This window comes from Pseudophryne corroboree (assembly GCF_028390025.1).
Source record: "Pseudophryne corroboree isolate aPseCor3 chromosome 3 unlocalized genomic scaffold, aPseCor3.hap2 SUPER_3_unloc_2, whole genome shotgun sequence".
Classification (NCBI taxonomy): Eukaryota; Metazoa; Chordata; class Amphibia; order Anura; family Myobatrachidae; genus Pseudophryne; species Pseudophryne corroboree.
Window position 1 is genome coordinate 5,723,358 of NW_026967508.1, and position 18,200 is coordinate 5,741,557.

Below are 18,200 nucleotides of genomic sequence, written 5' to 3' on the forward strand. Positions count from 1 at the left end.
ACAGAGGACCCATGGCCTCTGCCGCTAAGAAGGGACTTGCTTCAGCAAGGACCATGTCTGTTCCAAGACTTACCGCGGCTGCGTTTGACGGCATGGCGGTTGAACGCCGGATCCTAAAGGAAAAAGGCATTCCGGAAGAGGTCATCTCTACCCTGATCAAAGCCTGGAAGGAAGTGACCGCACAACATTATCACCGCATTTGGCGAAGATATGTTGCATGGTGTGAGGCCAGGAAGGCCCCCACGGAGGAATTTCAACTAGGTCGATTCCTGCATTTCCTGCAAACAGGAGTGTCTATGGGCCTCAAATTGGGGTCCATTAAGGTTCAAATTTCGGCCCTGTCGATTTTCTTCCAGAAAGAATTGGCTTCAGTTCCTGAAGTCCAGACGTTCGTCAAGGGAGTACTGGATATACAACCCCCTTTTGTGCCTCCAGTGGCACCGTGGGATCTCAACGTAGTTCTGGGATTCCTCAAATCACATTGGTTTGAACCGCTCAAATCTGTGGATTTAAAATATCTCACATGGAAAGTGACCATGCTGTTGGCCCCGGCCTCGGCCAGGCGCGTATCAGAATTGGCGGCTTTATCCTGTAAAAGCCCTTATCTGATCTTCCATTCGGACAGGGCAGAACTGCGGACTCGTCCCCAGTTTCTCCCTAAGGTGGTGTCAGCGTTTCACCTGAACCAACCTATTGTGGTGCCTGCGGCTACTAGGGACTTGGAGGACTCCAAGTTGCTAGACGTTGTCAGGGCCCTGAAAATATATGTTTCCAGGACGGCTGGAGTCAGGAAAACTGACTCGCTGTTTATACTGTATGCACCCAACAAGCTGGGTGCTCCTGCTTCTAAGCAGACGATTGCTCGTTGGATTTGTAGTACAATTCAGCTTGCACATTCTGTGGCAGGCCTGCCACAGCCAAAATCTGTAAATGCCCACTCCACAAGGAAGGTGGGCTCATCTTGGGCGGCTGCCCGAGGGTCTCGGCTTTACAACTTTGCCGAGCTGCTACTTGGTCAGGGGCAAACACGTTTGCAAAATTCTACAAATTTGATACCCTGGCTGAGGAGGACCTGGAGTTCTCTCACTCGGAGCTGCAGAGTCATCCGCACTCTCCCGCCCGTTTGGGAGCTTTGGTATAATCCCCATGGTCCTGACGGAGTCCCCAGCATCCACTTAGGACGTCAGAGAAAATAAGAATTTACTTACCGATAATTCTATTTCTCGTAGTCCGTAGTGGATGCTGGGCGCCCATCCCAAGTGCGGATTGTCTGCAATACTTGTACATAGTTATTGTTACAAAAATCGGGTTATTATTGTTGTGAGCCATCTTTTCAGTGGCTCCGCTGTTATCATGCTGTTAACTGGGTTCAGATCACAGGTTGTACAGTGTGATTGGTGTGGCTGGTATGAGTCTTACCCGGGATTCAAAATCCTTCCTTATTGTGTACGCTCGTCCGGGCACAGTATCCTAACTGAGGCTTGGAGGAGGGTCATAGGGCGAGGAGCCAGTGCACACCACCTAGTCCTAAAGCTTTTACTTTTGTGCCCTGTCTCCTGCGGAGCCGCTAATCCCCCATGGTCCTGACGGAGTCCCCAGCATCCACTACGGACTACGAGAAATAGAATTATCGGTAAGTAAATTCTTATTTTCTATGCCATCAGACCCCACCTCCGCTGGATGCCAGCATTTGTCACACATGTCCCCATCCTCACCAGTTACTGGCAGTAGTGCCCCTTATTCACATTACAGTATATAGTATGAGTCAAAATGTATATTATGCCACAGTATGAGCCAAAATTCATGTTACGCCACACAGTATGAGCCAAAATTCATGTTACGCCACAGAGCATGAGCCAAAATTCACATTACATCATACAGTATGAGAAAAAATTCAGATTACGCCACACAGTATGAGATAAATTCACATTACGCCACGCAGTATGAGATAAATTCACATTACGCCACGCAGTATGAGATAAATTCACATTACGCCACGCAGTATGAGATAAATTCACATTACGCCACGCAGTATGAGATAAATTCATATTACGCCACACAGTATGAGATAAATTCACATTACACCACACAGTATGAGATAAATTCACATTACGCCACCCAGTATGAGATAAATTCACATTACACCACACATACACCACACAGTATGAGATAAATTCACATTACACCACACATACACCACACAGTATGAGATAAATTCACATTACGCCACACAGTATGAGATAAATTCACATTACGCCACACAGTATGAGATAAATTCACATTACACCACACAGTATGAGATAAATTCACATTACCCCACACAGTATGAGATAAATTCACATTACACCACACAGTATGAGATAAATTCACATTACACCACACAGTATGAGATAAATTCACATTACGCCACCCAGTATGAGATAAATTCACATTACGCCACCCAGTATGAGATAAATTCACATTACGCCACCCAGTATGAGATAAATTCACATTACACCACACATACACCACACAGTATGAGATAAATTCACATTACGCCACACAGTATGAGATAAATTCACATTACACCACACAGTATGAGATAAATTCACATTACGCCACACAGTATGAGATAAATTCACATTACGCCACACAGTGTATGAGATAAATTCACATTACGCCACACAGTATGAGATAAATTCACATTACGCCACACAGTGTATGAGATAAATTCACATTACCCCACACAGTATGAGATAAATTCACATTACGCCACACAGTATGAGATAAATTCACATTACGCCACACAGTATGAGATAAATTCACATTACACCACACAGTATTAGATAAATTCACATTACGCCACACAGTATGAGATAAATTCACATTACGCCACACAGTATACATGTAATGACCCCAGCTCAGGAAACTACGGACTGCTTTAATCAGTTATTATATTTATGTAACCGTTCTCTTTTTATTTTATTTTTCTGTGTGCACCCAGAGATCTCATTTTTGGGGGGGGCCGGATAACTTCAATTCATGGATGTTATTCCCCCTGACCCGGCCTGGCCCCCCTCTTTCCCCTGCAGCAGGAGCAGACTCAACTGCAGGCTGCAACGCTGAGCAGTGACTTACTGTGTCAGCAGGGCTCCTCCGAGTCCTCCTGACAGGAACACGGAGGATTGAGAGCGCTAAGGGGAGAAGAGAGAGTACAGGCCAGCGGAAAGGGAGGGAGCGCGGTGTGTACACTGTGAGTCTTGAAAAAAATGCTGCATAGCGTCGACACAGTGTATTTGGTGGGTTACAGATCAGCCTATCCATATTGGGGAATAAAATAAGAATTTACTCACCGGTAATTCTATTTCTCGTAGTCCGTAGTGGATGCTGGGGACTCCGTAAGGACCATGGGGAATAGACGGGCTCCGCAGGAGACTGGGCACTCTATAGAAAGATTTAGGACTATCTGGTGTGCACTGGCTCCTCCCCCCATGACCCTCCTCCAAGCCTCAGTTAGGAACTGTGCCCGGAAGAGCTGACACAATAAGGAAGGATTTTTGAATCCCGGGTAAGACTCATACCAGCCACACCACTCACATCATATAACACGTGATAGGAACCCCGGTTAACAGTATGATAACAAATGGAGCCTCTGAAGAGATGGCTCACAACAAAACCCGATTTTTGTAACAATAACTATGTACAGGTATTGCAGACAATCCGCACTTGGGATGGGCGCCCAGCATCCACTACGGACTACGAGAAATAGAATTACCGGTGAGTAAATTCTTATTTTCTCTGACGTCCTAGTGGATGCTGGGGACTCTGTAAGGACCATGGGGATTATACCAAAGCTCCCAAAGGGGCGGGAGAGTGCGGATGACTCTGCAGCACAGAATGAGAGAATTCCAGGTCCTCCTCAGCCACGGTATCAAATTTGTAGAATTTTGCAAACGTGTTTGCCCCTGACCAAGTAGCTGCTCGGCAAAGTTGTAAAGCCGAGACCCCTCGGGCAGCCGCCCAAGATGAGCCCACCTTCCGTGTGGAATGGGCTTTTACAGATTTAGGCTGCGGTAAGCCTACCGCAGAATGCGCCAGCTGAATAGTGCTACAAATCCAGCGCGCAATAGACTGCTTAGAAGCAGGAGCACCCAGCTTGGTGGGTGCATACAGGATAAACAGCGAGTCAGTCTTTCTGACTCCAGCTGTCCTGGAAACATAAATTTTCAGGGCCCTGACTACATCCAGCAACTTGGAATCCTCCAAGTCCCTAGTAGCCGCAGGCACCACAATAGGTTGGTTCAAGTGAAAAGCTGAGACCACCTTTGGGAGAAACTGAGGACGAGTCCTCAATTCTGCCCTATCCATATGGAAAATCAGATAAGGGCTTTTACAAGACAAAGCCGCCAATTCTGAAACCCGCCTGGCCGACGCCAGGGCCAACAGCATGACCACTTTCCACGTGAGATATCCACAGTCTTAAGTGGTTTGAACCAATGTGATTTCAGGAATGCCAAAACCACATTGAGATCCCAAGGTGCCACTGGGGGCACAAAAGGAGGCTGAATATGCAGTACTCCTTTGACAAAAGTCTGAACTTCAGGCAGTGAAGCCAGTTCTTTCTGGAAGAAAATTGACAGAGCCGAAATCTGGACCTTTATGGACCCCAATTTGAGGCCCAACGTCACCCCTGCTTGCAGGAAGTGCAGGAATCGACCCAGTTGAAATTCCTTCGTCGGGGCCTTCAGGGCCTCACACCAAGCAACATATTTCCGCCAAATGCGGTGATAATGTCTTGCGGTGACATCCTTCCTGGCTTTGATCAGGGTAGGGATGACTTCCTCCGGAATACCCTTTTCCTTCAGGATCCGGTGTTCAACCGCCATGCCGTCAAACGCAGCCGCGGTAAGTCTTGGAACAGACAGGGTCCCTGCTGCAGCAGGTCTTGTCTGAGCGGCAGAGGCCAAGGGTCCTCTGTAAGCATCTCTTGAAGTTCCGGGTACCAAGCTCTTCTTGGCCAATCCGGAACCACGAGTATGGTTTTCACTCCTCGCCTTCTTATTATTCTCAGTACCTTGGGTATGAAAGGTAGAGGAGGAAACACATAAACCGACAGGTACACCCATGGTGTCACTAGAGCGTCCACCGCTATCGCCTGAGGGTCTCTTGACCGGGCGCAATATCTTTTCAACTTCTTGTTAAGGCGGGACGCCATCATGTCTACCTGTGGTTTTTCCCACCGGTTGACTAGCATTTGGAAAACTTCTGGATGAAGTCCCCATTCTCCCGGGTGGAGGTCGTGCCTGCTGAGGAAGTCTGCTTCCCAGTTGTCCACTCCCAGAATGAACAATGCCGTCAGTGCTAACACATGATTCTCTGCCCACCTGAGAATCCTTGTGGCTTCTGCCATCGCCATCCTGCTTCTCGTGCCGCCCTGTCTGTTTACATGGGCGACCACCGTGATGTTGTCTGACTGGATCAGTACCGGCTGGTTTTGAAGCAGGGGTCTTGCTTGGCTTATGGCATTGTAAATGGCCCTTAGCTCCAGGATATTTATGTGAAGAGAAATCTCCTGATTTGACCACAGTCCTTGGAAATTTCTTCCCTTTGTGACTGCCCCCCAGCCCCGAAGGCTGGCATCCGTGGTCACCAGGACCCAGTCCTGTATTCCGAATCTGCGGCCCTCCAGTAGATGAGCCCTCTGCAGCCACCACAGCAGCGACACCCTGGTTCTGGCCGATAGGGTTATCCGCTGTTGCATCTGGAGATGGGACCCGGACCATTTGTCCAACATGCCCCACTGGAACGTCCTTGCGTGGAACCTTCCGAATGGAATTGCTTCGTACGAAGCTACCATTTTTCCCAGGACTCGTGTGCATTGATGTACCGACACTTTTCCTGGTTTTAGGATGTCTCTGACCAGAGATGACAATTCCTCGGCTTTTTCCAGTGGAAGAAACACTCTTTTCTGGTCTGTGTCCAGAATCATTCCCAGGAACAGAAGACGTGTCGTAGGGACCAGCTGTGACTTTGGAATATTGAGAATCCAGCCGTGCTGTTGTAGCACTTCCTGAGACAGTGCCACCCCCACTATCAACTGTTCTTTGGACCTCACCTTTATCAGGAGATCGTCCAAGTACGGGATAATTAAAACTCCCTTCTTGCGAAGGAGTATCATCATTTCGGCCATTACCTTGGTAAAGACCCTCGGTGCCGTGGACAACCCAAACGGCAGCGTCTGGAACTGATAGTGACAGTCCTGTACCACAAATCTGAGGTACTCCTGGTGCGGAGGGTAAATGGGGACATGCAGGTACGCATCCTTGATGTCCAGGGATACCATGTAATCCCCCTCCTCCAGGCTCGCAATAACCGCCCTGAGCGATTCCATCTTGAACTTGAACCTTTTGATATAAGTGTTCAAGGCTTTTAAATTTAAGATGGGTCTCACCGAACCGTCCGGTTTCGGTACCACAAACATTGTGGAGTAGTAACCCTTTCCTTGCTGAAGGAGGGGTACCTTGACAATCACTTTCTGTGAATACAGTTTTTGAATAGCCACCAACACTGCCTCCCTGGCAGAGGGAGTTGCCGGCAAGGCAGATTTTAGGAAACGGCGGGTAGGGAGACGTCTCGGATTCCAGCCTGTACCCCTGAGATACTACTTGAAGGACCCAGGGATCCACTTGTGAGAGAGCCCACTGTGTGCTGAAAAACCTGAGACGTGCCCCCACCGTTCCCGATTCCGCCTGAGCAGCCCCAGCGTTATGCTGTGGACTTACCGGACGCAGGGGAGGACTTCTGCTCCTGGGAACTAGCTGTGTGCTGCAGCTTTTTCCCCCTTCCTCTGCCCCTCGGCAGAAAGGATGAGCCTCTAGCCCTCTTGCTTTTCTGGGGCCGAAAGGACTGTACCTGATAATACGGTGCTTTCTTTTGCTGTGGGGTAGCCTGTGGCAAAAAAGTCGATTTCCCAGCAGTAGCTGTGGAAACGAGGTCTGAAAGACCTTCCCCAAAAAGTTCCACCCCTTTATAGGGTAAAACTTCCATGTGCCGCTTGGAGTCGGCATCACCTGACCATTGCCTAGTCCATAACCCCCGTCTGGCGGCAATGGACATAGCGCTTATTTTTGATGCCAGCCGGCAAATATCCCTCTGTGCATCACGCATGTATAAGACCGCGTCTTTTATATGGTCAATCGTTAGCAAAATATTGTCCCTATCCATGGTATCAATGTTTTCCGACAGGGAATCTGACCACGCAGCAGCAGCACTGCACATCCAAGCTGATGCAATAGCGGGTCTCAATATAATGCCAGTGTGTGTGTATATAGCTTTTAGGGTACTTTCCTGCTTTCTATAAGCAGGTTCTTTTAGGGCGGCCGTATCCGGAGACGGTAGTGCCACCTTCTTTGATAAGCGTGTCAGCGCCTTATCTACCCTAGGGGGTGTTTCCCAGCGTGACCTATCCTCTGGCGGGAACGGGTACGCAGCCATTAACCGTTTAGAAATTATCAATTTCTTATCTGGGGAAGTCCACGCTTCCTCACACACCTCATTTAATTCGTCAGATGCAGGAAAAACTACTGGTAGTTTTTTCTCACCAAACATAATACCCTTTTCTCTGACGTCCTTGTGGATGCTGGGGTTCCGAAAGGACCATGGGGAATAGCGGCTCCGCAGGAGACAGGGCACAAAAAGTAAAGCTTTAGGATCAGGTGGTGTGCACTGGCTCCTCCCCCTATGACCCTCCTCCAAGCCTCAGTTAGGTTTTTGTGCCCGTCCGAGCAGGGTGCAATCAAGGTGGCTCTCCTAAAGAGCTGCTTTGAAAAGTTTAGTTTAGGTTTTTTATTTTACAGTGAGTCCTGCTGGCAACAGGATCACTGCATCGAGGGACTTAGGGGAGAAGAAGTGAACTCACCTGCGTGCAGGATGGATTGGCTTCTTGGCTACTGGACATTAGCTCCAGAGGGACGATCACAGGTACAGCCTGGATGGGTCACCGGAGCCACGCCGCCGGCCCCCTTGCAGATGCCGAAAAGAGAAGAGGTCCAGAAATCGGCGGCAGAAGACTCCTCAGTCTTCTTAAGGTAGCGCACAGCACTGCAGCTGTGCGCCATTGCTCTCAGCACACTTCACACTCCGGTCACTGAGGGTGCAGGGCGCTGGGGGGGGGGGCGCCCTGGGCAGCAATGAAAACCTATTAATTGGCAAAAAATACCTCACATATAGCCTCCGGGAGCTATATGGAGATATTTAACCCCTGCCAAAATCATCAGAAACACGGGAGAAGAAGCCCGCCGAAAAGGGGGCGGGGCCTATTCTCCTCAGCACACAGCGCCATTTTCCCTCACAGAAAGGCTGGAGGGAAGGCTCCCAGGCTCTCCCCTGCACTGCACTACAGAAACAGGGTTAAAACAGAGAGGGGGGGGCACTAATTTGGCGATATTGATATATAATAAAGATGCTATAAGGGAAAACACTTAGATAAGGTTGTCCCTATATAATTATAGCGTTTTTGGTGTGTGCTGGCAAACTCTCCCTCTGTCTCCCCAAAGGGCTAGTGGGGTCCTGTCCTCTATCAGAGCATTCCCGGTGTGTGTGCGGTGTGTCGGTACGTGTGTGTCGACATGTATGAGGACGATGTTGGTGAGGAGACGGAGCAATTGCCTGTAATGGTGATGTCACTCTCCAGGGAGTCGACACCGGAATGGATGGCCTATTTAGGGAATTACGTGATAATGTCAACACGCTGCAAGGTCGGTTGACCACATGAGACGGCCGACAAACCAATTAGTACCGGTCCAGGCGTCTCAAAAACACCGTCAGGGACTTTAAAATGCCCAATTACCTCAGTCGGTCGACACAGACACAGACACGGACACTGAATCCAGTGTCGACGGTGTAGAAACAAACGTATTCCTCATTAGGGCCACACGTTAAGGGCAATGAAGGAGGTGTTAAATATTTCTGATACTACAAGTACCACAAAAAAGGGTATTATGTGGGAGTGAAAAAAACTACCCGTAGTTTTTCTTGAATCAGATAAAATAAAATAAAGTGTGTGATGATGCGTGGGTTTACACCGATAGCAAATATTGGCGTTATACCTTTTCCCGCCAGAAGTTTAGGCGTTGGGAAACACCCCTTAGGGTGGATAAGGCGCTCACACGCTTATCAAGTGGCGTTACCGTCTCCAGATACGGCCGCCCTCAAGGAGCCAGCTGATAGGAAGCTGGAAAAATATCCTAAAAAGTATATACACACATATGGTGGTTATACTGCGACCAGCGATCGCCTTAGCCTGGAGATGCAGTGCTGGGTGGGCTTGGTCGGATTCCCTGACTAAAAATATTTTATATAGAGCATTTAATAGGATGCATTCTATATATATATATATATATGCGAGATGCACAGAGGGATATTCGCACTCTGGCATCAAGATAAGTGCGTTGTCCATATCTGCCAGAAGATGCTATGGACACGACAGTGGTCAGGTGATACAGATCCCATACGGCACATGGTAGTAGTGCCGTATAAAGGAGAGGAAGTACTTGGGGTCGGTCCATCGGACCTGGGGGCCACGGCAACAGCTGGGAAATCCAACCTTTTTACCCCAAGTCATATCTCAGCAGAAAAAGACACCGTCTTTTCAGCATAAATCCTTCCGTTCCCATAAGGGCAAGCGGGCAAAAGGGCCAGTCATATCTGCCCAGAGATAGAAAGGGAAGTAGACTGCAGTAGGCAGCCCCTTCCCAGGAACAGAAGCCCTCCACCTCGTCTGCCAAGTCCTCAGCATGATGCTGGGGCTGTGCAAGCGGACTCTGGTGAGGTGGGGGGGTCGTCTCAAGAGTCTCAGCGCGCAGTGGGATCACTCGCATGACCCTAGAAGGGGTACAGATTGGAGATTCGAGACATCTTCTCCTCGCAGGTTCCTGAAGTCTGCTTTACCAACGGCTCCCTCCGACAGGGAGGCAATATTGGAAACAATTCACAAGCTGTATTTCCAGCAGGTGATAATCAAAGTACCCCTACTACAACAAGGAAAAGGGTATTAGTTTTTCACACTATATTGTGGCACTGAAGCCAGACGGCTTAGTGAGACATATTCTAAATCTGAAATCTTTGAACACTTACATATAAAGGTTCAAATCAAGATAGTGTCACTCAGAGCAGTGATAGCGAACCAAAAAATGACTATATGGTGTCCCGGGACATCAGGGATTACCTCCATGTAAAAATAGGCCCTTCTCGACAAGGGTACCTCTGGTTCGTGGTACAGAACTGTCAATATCAGTTTCAGACGCTGCCGTTGAATTGTCCACGGCATCCCGGGCCTTTACCAGGGTCATGGCCGGAAAGATGATTCTTCTTCAAGAAAAAGGCGTCTTAAATTATCCTGTAATTGGACGATAGCCTGAAAAGGGCAAGGTCCAGAGAACAGTTGGAGGTCGGAATAGAACTATCTAAAGTAGTTCTACGACAGCACGGGTCGATTCTAAATATTCCAAAAATCGCAGCTGTTTTTCCGACAATACGTCTGCTGTTCCTAGGAATGATTCTGGACACAGTCCAGAAAAAAGGTGTTTCTCCCGGAGGAGAAAGCCAGGGAGCTATCTGAGATAGAAACCTCCTAAAACCAGGCCAAGTATCAGTGCATCAATGCACAGGGGTCCTGGGAAAAATGGTAGCTTCTTACGAAGAAATTCCATTCGGCAGATCTCACGTAAAAAATTTTCAGGGGGATTTGCTGGATGAAAGGTCCGGATCGCATATTCAGATGCATCAGCGGATAATCCCGTCTACAAGGACAAGGGTGTCTCTTCTGTGGGGGCTGCAGAGTGCTCATCTTCTAGAGGACAGCACATTCAGCATTCAGGACTGTGTTCTGGTGACCACGGATGCCAGCCTGAGAGGCTGGGGAGCAATCACACAGGGAAGAAATTTCCAAGGAGTGTGATCAAGTCTGGAGATTTCTCTCCACATAAATATACTGGAGCTAAGGGCAAATTGCAAGGCTCTGAGCCTAGGAAGACCTCTGCTTCAAAGACAACAGGTGCTGATCCAGTCGGACAACATCATGGTAGTCGCCCACGTAAACAGACTGGGCATCACAAGAAGTAGGAGGACGATGCCAGCAAGGATTCTTCGCTGGGCGAAAAATCATGTGATAACACTGTCAGCAGTGTTCGTTCCGGGAGTGGACAACTGGGAACCAGATTTCCTCAGCAGGAATGAATTCCACCCGGGAAAGTGGAAACTTCATCTGGAAGTTTCCACATGATTGTGAACCGTTGGGAAAGACCAAAGGTGGTCATTATGGCGTCCCACCTGAAGCGCCATGTCAAGAGACCCTCAGGCAATAGCTGGGACGATCTGGTAACACCGTGGGTGTACCAGTCGGTATATGTGTTCCCTCCGCTATCTCTCATACCCAGGGTACTGAGAATTATAGGACGGAGAGGAGTAAGAACTATACTCGTGGCTCCGGTTGGGCCAAGAAGGACTTGGTACCCGGAACTTCAAGAGATACCAAGAAGGGTCTTGATTCAGCAAGAATCATATCTGTTTTCAAGACTTACCGCAGCTGAATTGACAGCAGGGAAGAAGGCATTCCGGAAGACATCCCTACCCTGGTCAGAGCCAGGAAGGAGGTGACCGCATAACATTATCACCGATTAGGTGAAAATATGTTCCATGGTAGGAGGCCAGGAAGGCCCCAAGGAAGAATTTCAATTCGGTCAATTCCTACATTTCCTACAAACAGGAGTGTCTATGGGCCTCGAATTGGGGTCCATTAAGGTTCAACTTTCGGCCTGTCGATTTTCTTCCAGAAAGAATTGGCTTCATTTCCTGAAGTCCAGAAGTTTGTCAAGGGAGTATTGCATATACAACCCCCTTTGGTGCCTCCAGGGGCACTGGGGAATCTCAACGTAGTTTGGGATTCCTCAAATCACATTGCTTTAAACCGCTCAAATCTGTGGTTTGATATATCTCACATGGAAAGTGACCATGCTGTTGGTCCTGGCCTCGGCCAGGCGAGTGTCAGAATTGGTGTTTTTGTCTCACAAAAGCCATATCTGATTGTCCATTCGGACAGGGCAGAGCTGCGGACTCGTCCACAGTTTCTCCCTAAGGTGGTGTCAGCGTTTCACCTGAACCAGTTTATTGTGGTACCTGCGACTACTAGGGACTTGGAGGACTCCAAGTTGCTAAATGTTGTCAGGGCCCTGAAAATATAACTTTCCAGGTCGGCTGGAGTCAGGAAATCTGACTTGCTGTTATCCTGTATGCACCCAACAGACTGGGTGTTTTTGCTTCTAAGCAGATGATTGTTAGCTGGATGTGTCGTACAATTCAGCTTGCAGATTCTGTGGCAGGTATGCCACAGCCAAAATATGTAAATGCCCACTCCACAAGGAAGGTGGGTTCATCTTGGGCGGCTGCCCGAGGGGTCTCGGCATTACAACTCTGCCGAGAGGCTACGTGGTCAGGGAAGAACACGTTTGTAAAATTCTACAAATTTGATACCCTGGCTAGTGAGGACCTGGAGTTCTCTCATTCGGTGCTGCAGAGTCATCCGCACTCTTCCGCCCGTTTGGGAGCTTTGGTATAATCCCCATGGTCCTTTCGGAACCCCAGCATCCACAAGGACGTCAGAGAAAATAAGAATTTACTTACCGATAATTCTATTTCTCGTAGTCCGTAGTGGATGCTGGGCGCCCATCCCAAGTGCGGATTGTCTGCAATACTTGTACATAGTTATTGTACAAAAATCGGGTTATTATTGTGGTGAGCCATCTTGTCAGAGGCTCCGCGGTTATCATGCTGTTAACTGGGTTCAGATCACAGGTTGTACAGTGTGATTGGTGTGGCTGGTATGAGTCTTACCCGGGATTCAAAATCCTTCCTTATTGTGTACGTTCGTCCGGGCACAGTATCCTAACTGAGGCTTGGAGGAGGGTCATAGGGGGAGGAGCCAGTGCACACCACCTGATCCTAAAGCTTTACTTTTTGTGCCCTGTCTCCTGCGGAGCCGCTATTCCCCATGGTCCTTTCGGAACCCCAGCATCCACTACGGACTACGAGAAATAGAATTATCGGTAAGTAAATTCTTATTTTTTGTGGTACCTGGGGTATCATCAGAAATGCGTAATACATTTTTCATTGCCTCAATCATATAACGGGTGGATCAATTGGAGGGTACACTCGTCTCATCATCGTCGACACTGGAGTCGGTATCCATGTCGACATTCGACCCCGCAGGGGGTGACATCACATTCACAGGCATTTGCTCCGCCTCCACATCATTATCCTCATCATACATGTCGACACAGCAGTACCGACACACAGCAGACACACAGGGAATGCTCTTACAGAGGACAGGACCCCACAAAGCCCTTTGGGGAGACAGAGGGAGAGTATGCCAGCACACACCAGGGCGCTATATAACACAGGGATATCACCTATACAGAGTGTTTTTCCCTTATAGCTGCCAATAATATATTTACTGCGCCTAAATTGTGCCCCCCCTCTCTTTTTTACCCTTTCCGTAGTGCAGGACTGCAGGGGAGAGCCAGGGAGCTTCCTTCCAGCGAAGCTGTGAGGGAAAAATGGCGCCAGTCTGCTGAGGGAGTTGGCTCCGCCCCTTTTTCGGTGGGCTTTCTCCCGCTATTTTATCGTTTCTGGCAGGGGTTAATATACACCTATATAGCCTCTGGGGCTATATATGGTGTTAGTTTTGTAGTAAAGGGGAAAGAGACAGAAAAAGAGACCCTTGTTGGGAGCACTCCCACTTGGAAACAAATATAATTTGAATAATATGCAGCGATGTAAAGAATGAAGTAATTTAAAACGTAACCTTTAATTGTATTATGCTAAAATATAGATACACCAAAGAATATGTTGTTTCACTAATAGGTGGCTATTAGATGTAGGCCACCTGGTAAAGCTAATTTGTGAAAGTATTGATGAATATACAAGGCATTATATAGCCGGCTCAGAATGCTTGATTGTATAGACATATAAGGTAGGTGCTATAACCAAAGAAATGCCGTCCAAAAAAACCTACAACACCTGGTATTCCTTAGTGGTCCACCACCTAAGTACTGACCAGGCCCAACACCGTATTGCTTCCAAGATCAGACGAGATTGGGCATGCGCGGTGTGGTATGGTAGTAGATAAACATTGATATGGCAAATTCTACCGCTAATGTATAGCTGGTAGAGGGTTATTGGTAGGCACCTCGTTACCAAGTTGGCCAAATGATCTCTAAAGAGACAGTATGTATTTGACCATCATTGCACCAAAATGTATCCCAAACATATAGGTATACGTAGGTTTAAATCATGTGGTCAATGATTTCTTTGCCAGCAGGAAATGCCTGTATGTTTCATTGTGCTATACAGCACCTTTAGAAATGGGTTTCTGCAGTGGGTGAGGCAGATATGGATCACTGTTAAACTGATGACATGCCGTAATATTTGTTTATGATCCAAAGAGAAATCGTCTCTATCATTAATTGGATCTCCCTATTGAAGGGAAAAAGAGGGGGGGGGGGAATGGTTATTATGAAAAAAATGGTTATTATGAAATTGTAAACTCCAAAAATTGCAAATAAAACTCCTATTATGCCATAATAGAAAATCTAGGAAAAAGGGTGGACATAAGATGGAGGTTATTTAGCTTGGAGAAAGATGACAGACTTAGACAGTAAACGAGATGTATAGCAATCTCAATAATCCATTTGGAAGTTAATTAGTACAGTAATGCCCAACATGGTATAAGTACTGCCTTTGAAACAAAAAGAATAGCTAAAATAGCTGTTTTGCATGTATCAACAGTGTGTCTATAATGTATCTGTCTAACATGTGACAGACAGATAGATACCATCAGAATAAACCCAAAGGTACATAGAGAAAAACGAACCCCCACAGAAACAACATATGCTAGGTAAGTTTTACAATGTATTTAGCTATGATCTACACAGTAGCTTTCTACTCCTGTAAAAAAAACCTGCATATGAGTAGGTGCTGATGCAATACTTTATAAAGATTGGCATGACATTTGCCAACGAGACCGATGCACATAGATTATTGAATTTATATATGTGCAGATTGATTTCACGGGAGACAGAGTGGTGAGTGGGACATAAGGTATAGTTATGTGTTTGTCCGCTAATGGTGCGCCGCTGGCCGCCGAGCTCCAGCGTCTGTGCGGCTTGTCTGATCTCCTCTCCTGTTAGCGGGAGATGGAATGATCACTGGGACAAGGGAAATGCCTGTATGTTTACTCACTCGTGGTGCGCCGCTGGCCGCCGAGCTCCAGCGTCTGTGCGGCTTGTCTGATCTCCTCTCTTGCTGGTAGGAGACAGAATGATCAATGGGACGGAAAAAAATACCTGTATGTTTACCCACTCGTGGTGCGCTGCTGGCCGCCGAACTCCAGCGTCTATGCGCCTTGTCTGATCTCCTCTCCTGCCGGTCTCCGGTTACATGAGTGCAATCATCGTGACCCCGTTCACCTCCCAACGTACGTTTCACTGATTAGCTTGTTCACGGGTAGTGTGAACATGTGGTGTCAGAATCTGTCTTTAATATGTGCAATTAGCCAATCAGGACTGTACCTGATAATTGGTATTGATTCTGACAAGGTTAATGTGAGCTTGATAGTAATTTAGACAATTAAGTGGATACAGATTATATCATGCAGGAGATTTTTTACTGATTGAATTGACCGGAGGGTTTTAATTATTGCAAAGTCCAAATGGTGTATAGTGGTGGTGCGTGGATGTGTTTTAAGAGGTGAATACGATCATGTGTAAAGTGTGATATGATTGATAATAGGAGTGAAACTTGATGTGTGTGAATATTGGAATAGTGGTGCAATGTTTAATTAATTGTATGGGATTGATGTATTGGTAGAATTAAATGATAAGGGAGAGAGAGGGAGGGGGGAGGGAAGAAAAATGGTAGTGAAGTTGAGGGAGTGCTACATAATAATGGGATTAGTGTGGCTGTGAATAGGTTAAAATGTATATATTGGTGCTGATATTGGATTTAGAAAGCTATCTAATGATTTAGTAAGTAGTGATACTGCAGGTGATTTGTATAGTATAAAATTGGCTTGATATGCTGATATATTGCAGAATCATGATATTGGGATAATAAAAATAGGAATTATAATTATAGTTATTAAAGGTGAATTAATAAAATGGTTATTAAAAAAGAGAAAAAACTGAAAAAATTGAAAAAATTATTCTTGATTTATCAACTTGGAAGGAATACTCCAAAGTTAATAGTTTCATTCAGTCCATGTGGATGAAATGAGTCTAATTTGAATGTCCATTCACATTCCTTCTGTAGGAGAGTATTAGTCAGGTCTCCCCCTCGTAGGCCCAATTTCACTTTTTCCAGTCCGCAGACTTTTAGTCCATCCCATCGACCTGCATGGTTAAAATAAAAATGTCTTGCTATAGAGGTAAGTTGCTTCATTTTTTGTAGATCTCTAGTGGCATTCCGAATGGATCCAATGTGTTCGAGGATTCTTTGCTTTAGAGCTCTGGTCGTCATGCCCACATATCTTTGTCCACAAATGCACACAATACAGTAGATCACACCTTCGGTAGAACAGTTGATGAAATGCTTAAATTTAATGTCTTTGCCATAGCGGTCCTGAATATGGTCAGTCTTGAGAATGTATTGGCATGCTTTGCAGTGACCGCACGGGTGTGTACCAATGGTGGTCTGTGATTTGTCTCGAGATAATTGAAAATGGCTAGACACCAATCTATCTTTCAAATTTCTTGATCTCCGCCAACTCATGGATACTTGTGGTCCAAGTTTCTCAGACAGGGTGGGGTCCAAGTGGAGAATTCCCCAGTGTTTTTGGATAGCTTGTTTAACCTGGTGCCATTCTTGACAAAATCCCCCAACAAATCTGATGGTTTTGTCCTCTTGTTTCTTTTGTTTCTTGTCAAATATTAGATGTTCTCTCTGAATGGTCTGGATATTTCTGCTAGCTTTCTTGATGGATGTGTTGCTATATCCTCTCTCACGAAGTCTATTAGAGAGCTCTTTGCTTTGTTCTGTGAAGTCTTGGTCATTGGAACAGTTTCTTCTTAAGCGTAGAAATTCTCCTTTGGGTATATTATTTATTGTGGGAGGGAAGTGGGAGCTGGTTTGGTGTAACAGTGTGTTAGATGATGTCTCCTTCCTGAATAGTTTAGTTGAGAGCATGTCATTTTTATCTTTAAAGATGAGTACGTCCAGAAATGGGAGTTCATCTTGGCTGATAACATGAGTAAGGCGAATATTGAGATTATTGTTGTTTAAGTGTTCAATGAACAGGAGTAACATCTGTAAATCTCCTTCCCATATCATCAGAATATCGTCGATGTATCTTACCCACATGATGATGTTAGTTGTGAAGACATCATTGCTGTCACTAAATACGAATTCGCGTTCCCACCATCCTAGAAAGATATTGGCATACGTCGGGGCACATGCTGCCCCCATAGCTGTGCCCCTAGTTTGTAAATAGAATCTGTTGTTGAAGGTGAAAAGGTTGTGACTGAGTATGAATTGGAGTAGGTCCGCAAGGAATGTGTGAAATTTCTCCATTCCTTCCATGTTCATAAAGTAGTTGACAGCTTCCAGTCCTTTATCATGGTCAATTGAAGTATACAGTGCCTCAACATCCAGAGAGACTAGAAATTGATTTGCCTCCAATTTAACATCATGGATCTTACGAAGAACGTCTGTAGTGTCCTGGACGAAAGAGGGGAGGCTCATTACATGATGTCGCAGATGTAGATCGACAAAAATACTTGCTTTTTCCGTCAGTGATCCAATCCCTGATACTATTGGTCTACCCGGTGGTTGACACAAGTTCTTGTGGATCTTGGGAAGCATGTAAAATGTGGGAATTTTTGGATGTGCCGTCTGGAGATATTGGTATTCTGAAGATGTTATAGTACCTTCCTCGTGCGCATTAGATAGCATCCTATCATACAGTATTTTGTAGTTTTCCATAGGATTAAATAGTATCCTCTGATAGCATGTTTGATCTTCCAACTGTCGATATGCTTCCTGTATGTATTGCTCTTGGGGCCAGATTACCACATTGCCCCCTTTATCTGATGGCTTAATAATTACATCCTGCCAGGATTCCATCTCTCTTAGGGCATCCAGTTCTTTCCTGGTTAGGTTGGAATTATGTAGTC

At 46.4% G+C, this 18,200-nt stretch overlaps 1 protein-coding gene and 1 pseudogene across 1 annotated transcript in view; one reads left to right on the plus strand and one right to left on the minus strand.

The window, feature by feature from the left end:
• The window catches only part of LOC134983628 (zinc finger protein 436-like), a 192,793-nt gene that overhangs the window by 34,485 nt on the left and 140,108 nt on the right, over positions 1 to 18,200 (plus strand). The gene's annotated exons all lie outside the window — the stretch shown is intronic.
• Positions 14,041 to 14,159, minus strand: LOC134983652 (5S ribosomal RNA; annotated as a pseudogene).